This window comes from Meleagris gallopavo, chromosome 16, assembly GCF_000146605.3.
Source record: "Meleagris gallopavo isolate NT-WF06-2002-E0010 breed Aviagen turkey brand Nicholas breeding stock chromosome 16, Turkey_5.1, whole genome shotgun sequence".
Taxonomy (NCBI): Eukaryota; Metazoa; Chordata; class Aves; order Galliformes; family Phasianidae; genus Meleagris; species Meleagris gallopavo.
The window spans coordinates 14,614,150-14,619,902 of record NC_015026.2 but is presented as its reverse complement, the minus strand read 5'-3'; the positions used below and the strand labels follow the sequence as shown (position 1 = coordinate 14,619,902).

Sequence of the window (5,753 nt, the reverse complement as noted above, 5' to 3'; positions counted from 1 at the left end):
TCTTCCTTAATGAAAGCAGAACTATTAACAAAAACATCTATTTACTGAAAACTGAGCCTCTCAGCTTAGTCTGTTAAATTGATACAAATTAAACTATTAAGAAGCAGGACTTTAAGATGACAGCACATGCTAACAGAAAAGAAAAAAAAACAATCTTCCCTCATGTAATTTGGCAATTCATGTTTAACTCTCCCTGTGCTTAGAAATGATTCTTTGTGAACTCAAGTCTCAGGAAGACGAGGTTACGTTTAGCAAGACCAAAACCACAAGCCCATTTTATTACACTTCAGATATGTTGTTCACAGCTAAAAGGTAAACTTGCAAAAACACTATGAATGGTGGAAGCTACAAGCAATGGATGCTTTAGTTTTAAATAAAGTTTACTGGACCCAAAGCAGAACTGTTTTTGCAAGAGATAAAGGCAGGGGTCCTGGTTAACTTTTCTCAAATAGGTTCCGATACGATTTATTCCACAGGACATTAGGAAGAAAAAAGCAAAACAAAGCTACCTGATAAAGAGACACGACTGTCCATGCACATTGACAGAATTCTTTCATACACTAGTTTACCTGGTTAAAACAAGCAAACAAAAAAAACCCCAATAAACATTTTTAACAAACTGTAGCACACAAAATGTTGATTGACATACACTGAAATCATCCAGAAGAAACCTTACAGGATGCTAACATCATGCTGCCCTCTAGTGAGACTGAAGCATCAGTAGTCAGCATTTAGCACTTTGCACACTGAAAAACATTTATCTGTCTCCATAAAGTGCAGAAGATGCATCCAGGTCAGGTCTCTCCCAGGCCAGAAAAGGACAGCTAGTGCCCTGCCTTTGCTGGATACTGTGTTATCTTCAGCAACTTCACTAGAAGCAGGAAAGAGCAACGAGGAAACAAGATCTGACAGAACAATTGCTCTATATCATAGCACATCCTGGCAAATATCAGTGCCCTTGAACTTCAAACACCACCACAAGCCTCTTCCGTAACACAGCAGAAAAACAATAGAAAAACATTAAGTGGATGACAGTTTCACATGAAGGATCATTTAAAAATAATAAAACTAAAATAATTCAGTAACAGATCACTTCGTAGTCCCTGCTCAGCTAAAGAAAAATTTTCAGACTTCAGATACAAAGAATGAAATATTTAGACTGAAGAAGCTGTCAGAAATTAGGTATTTTCATAATAACTACAGCATTTTAAATGCTGAAATTCAGAGATCATGGATTTTCTCCAAGGTTTTGTTGTGGACATCCACTATCACATAAAACACAGAACAGCTCCAAAAAAAAAAATTTTATTTTCAAGTCTTCACTGATACGAGTTTTTGAACACCTGTAAAATACATTTGTATCAGTGGTTTCCCACAGTGCATGTTGGAAAAAATATTTCCTGTTAGAAGAGAACCATTTCAGCGCTTTTAGGAGAATTTACTTTTAAACAAAAAACAAACAAACAAAAAAAACAGCACCCAACACAAAACCACTGTACTTACCGAAAGTATCAAGTATATCTGTAATTAAGACAAATTTGCTTGGATAAAACTGGATTACTGTTGTGTCTGAAAGAAGCTTTGAACACTAGAAAGGGAAAAGAAAAATAGATGACAATTCAAATTCATGCTTTTATTGCACTCAGATTGGAACAAATCAATACCTACAGATGGAAGGAACCAACAATAACAATTTCCCAGCAAAAAGAAAAAGAAACTCTAAAATAACCATCCACGGTACTCTACTTTACAGACTATTCTTCATTTTCAACAGAATTAGTCACAGGCCTGTTTTTCCTTTACACAAGGTAATCCATAATGCAGAACTTCAGCTGACTCTGCTGACCTGTGTATTTATTCAGACAAGACAAGTTCTACTCCAGAAACAGCATAAAAAGACTCCTTTCTTAAAAAGGGCATTTTCTACTTTCTCACCCTCAGCTTAAGCCCCACCTATGAAACACAAAATCTGATAGTAAACTAAGCAAAAATGTTAAACGTTTAGCTAGTGAGCTTTTAAACAAATCTTTGCAGTTCACATGACCAGCTCAAACCTTTTGGAAACAGACCAACTGGTTCATATCAGTCAAAAACTTTGGCAGAGGTTTATTCAGAATGAATCTGCTTCCACCTGAAGAGCCACATGACTGTGGGACAGAGTCCCGCCTCATCCCAGCATCAGCCAGATGTGGCCTCTGCTCTCTGTGTAAGACTGAGCAGCACAGGAGTCTGTCACCTCCATCCCTTCAACAGTCCCAATGGAATAAGTAAAAAAGTTGCCAGTTTTCGTTATATTCCAGAAATTCACATAGCAACCTGACACCCCACGATCATAACATTTGAACAAGCTTTGACGAGGGGTGTGCTTTGTCTCTTTGCTTTGTTATCAGGAAAGAACAAGTGTGCACCAGAAAGACAGGTGAGTGTGCATTCACATCTCACACCCAAAGCAGAAAGGCTCCTACTGCCCGGGCAGCAGGGAGAAAGGCAATTCAGTTGCTGCTCAGTACCTCCACGTAGCACAAACGCTTACCACTGTAATTAGAGCTCACACCCCAAATCAACTTATTTCAGGTTACTCTGACTAAGTAGCTTAGCTTATCCTGTCTAAGGCACTTGAGGAATTCACGTGCAGCTACGGGGCTATAAAAATCCAGGTCCTGCCTTAATAACCAGAACTCGTCCTGCACTCAAGCTCCTTAAAGCTCTCACAGGGAACGAAGGCCCTGCCCCCCCACACCTAAGTGAAAGAACTCATATACGTTAGTTCTGAAATCGAGATAACTGTAACATTCAAATTAAATCACTTTTTCCTACCCAGTACCCACTTCTGAAAACAGTAACAGGAAGGTCAAGCTTGCTCATTCTGTGGTAAGAATGAGCGTGTTATACTGACAGTTATAGGCTATATATATTTCTATAATCCCAGCCTGATATCAAGGAAGCTACTTAATTCATTCAGAGGATACAAGACTTGAAGTTATGCTCTTTACTCGGAAGAATCAGCAAAACAGTTTGATTTCTACCCCGTCCTGTTTTCTAAGCATAGAATTACTTTGTTATTTTTAGACTCCTTTATGGTTCATCTTGATGTTCACATTAATTAACCCAATACCCATCTCATTCTTACCAGTCTTTCCATTAATTATGTGCATCTGCTGTACAAAATTCAAACGCAAAGTGAATAATATACAGACAACACCAAGATAAGCATACTCAGTTTTGATGTCACTTTTCCAAAATGAAGGACTGAACCCCATCTCAGAAACCACCTTACCTGAAGAAAATTAGTGACACCGTTTGTAAAAGAATACTAAAAATATTAATGCGCAAATTATTAATATATGCCTTGGTCTTTTTTTCCCCTCCTCCAAAGACTCACGCTGCCTTCCATTAGAAACATTCACACACTTCACAAAGCTATGACTTCTTTTCCAGAATAATTTGCTGATCTCATATTATTACAATAGAACATGAGCCACTTTAAGTCATGCATCATTTTCTGATCTCCCCTTATCTGGGTTTCATTTCCTTTATTGTCTTTACCACAGCGTAAGCTGAAGTTACTGCTGTTTTCACAAGAGTATCCAGAATGAAAAAAGCATCTTGACTTAACATAAACCCACCCGATGACTATTAGCATTACATCACTTCCGCAGCTTTTAAAAAGATGTCATTATCTCCTCCGATGCACTCTGCCTGTGGCTTTTTTATTTATTTATTTTTTTAAGGCCACGTCAAACAAGAGAACATTTAATTGTCCCATTCCCCTCTGAGCCCCTCTAACAGCTCATCACCTCACATGAACCACACAGAAAGATAGCGGACAAGTTAAAAAGAAATAACATTTTAACAACTGAAATTTCCTGTAGTTTGCAAGGGTCCTAAATCAGGTGATTCTATTCCCTTAGTAAGTTTGGATGGAGAAAAACACTGATGCTTCAAACAGCCATTGTTGTACGGGGGAGGGAGGAAGAGAAGAAGAAAGAAAAATTCCATGCCTTCGGAAAGTATCAACTACACGTTCTTTACTCTTATTATCTTTTACCAGATACATCTTTACATCCTTTTTTGTCCACTCCACTCTTTTTAGTGGAAATCCCATCCCACACAGCCTAATCAAAATCCTCAAGCGTCACTTTACGCCCTTAAGATTTTATGTCCACAGAGCAGTTAAGAGCCAATAATAAGCAAGCAGGTGGCAAGCCGCAATTACTACTTCTGAATGTCTCCTTACACATACAAACACAGTACTCACGTAACTCCAACCCAGCATGATTGCATTAATGATCCTATCCTTTATCTTTCCCTAGTTGTCACATTTTGCCCTTAAGACCTCAACTATCTAATCCATGCCTGCTATGAGAAGGACTGAGAAGACACAACACAAACACGATGAGATCAGCATTTTGGAGCGTCACTGCAGTAAAACGATTGGAGAAAAAAAGAACTATTAAACCAGTACAGTATTAGAGGTAAAAGAATACGTGGGTTAGTTTTTCCTATTATGCTTTCATTCCAAAAAAACGGAGAAAAGGCACATTTCAGGTATGCCAAGCTGCTGAAGCATACGTTCCGCTTATGTTCCATTTATACTAGCAAACTAAACACCAATTTTTATTCTCTTCCTACCTCTGGGGATAACTGTTAACATAACTTATGGCAACACGAACCATCTTATAGGCAGAGACTGAAGAGTACTCAAAAGCAAACCTCCATCTTTCCAGATCTAATTTTAACACTGGAATACCTGTCACCTTGAGAAACGTTAGGGTTGCAAGATAAAGTTCTACAGCTACAAGACTTTAAGGTATAGCTACACTGTATGGCATGAAGCACAATCAAATACCATCCAGTCCTTCAGAAAACTCAAGTTCTCTTTCAGAATATTATGAAACTGACTGCTTTAATTTATTCAGGAGTAACAGAAGAAAGTTTGAATTTAGCCACCCCTTTACCAGGCAGCATAAATAAACTTGTCTTGACAGTAATCCTGTTTGGTTTGACACTCTGAAGAAAGTAACTGCCATTCCAAAAGCTTTCTCTGAACAGTCTACTTTCCAGAACACCGGAACCAAAATTCCAGTAAGCAGACTGTGGTCACTTCCACCTTGTACAGAATTAGAAAGACATGAAGCAGTTTCCCTTAGTTAATGTGTAGTCTTTAACACACTAACAGTTTCGAAAAAGAGAAATAGCAGCAGTTGGTTCAGTACTATTTGAGACAAACTGTAAATACTCAAACTGTTTGACAGAAGAAATACACGCTCCTTTCATAAGCGGTTTTGAAATAAAAACCTAAAGTCATCCTACTTTTTTTTCTTTTCTTTTCTTTCTTTTTTTTTTACCCTCCAGTCATTCATTGCTATACTACATCAGGCCATAAAAACATGTGTGTGAACTTGCGCACACACAAATGCACGTGTACTGGAAGCTTCTCTACAAGTAGGTATGCCACTTCTGATTGATCATCAAACAGCATCTAAAGATTACAGAATTTCCTCCTCCTAGTATTTCAATACACCCCAGAGAAGATTTCACTATATAACAAGTCATATTTTTAACTGCTGTCAGAAGTCATAAAACTCCAAAAGAAATGAGTTTCAGTGCGGAATATAATAAAGTAATAGACAACTAACAGAAACTCTGTTTTCCTCTTGAAAGAAATCAGACAAGTCACACCACCAAACCCACCAGAACTGCACAGAAGAAAACCACTTAAAACTGACCTGAATGACTATTTTCAGAGCTTT

General features: G+C 37.9%; 1 long non-coding RNA gene across 1 annotated transcript; it reads right to left on the bottom strand.

Moving 5' to 3' along the window:
- Positions 1 to 10: 10 nt before the first annotated feature.
- On the bottom strand, positions 11 to 5,753 carry LOC104913514. Its single transcript, XR_795428.3, has 3 exons — positions 5,730 to 5,753; positions 1,504 to 1,588; positions 11 to 569 (listed from the first exon to the last, which is right to left on the bottom strand). It is a non-coding gene; the product is annotated as an uncharacterized LOC104913514 (long non-coding RNA).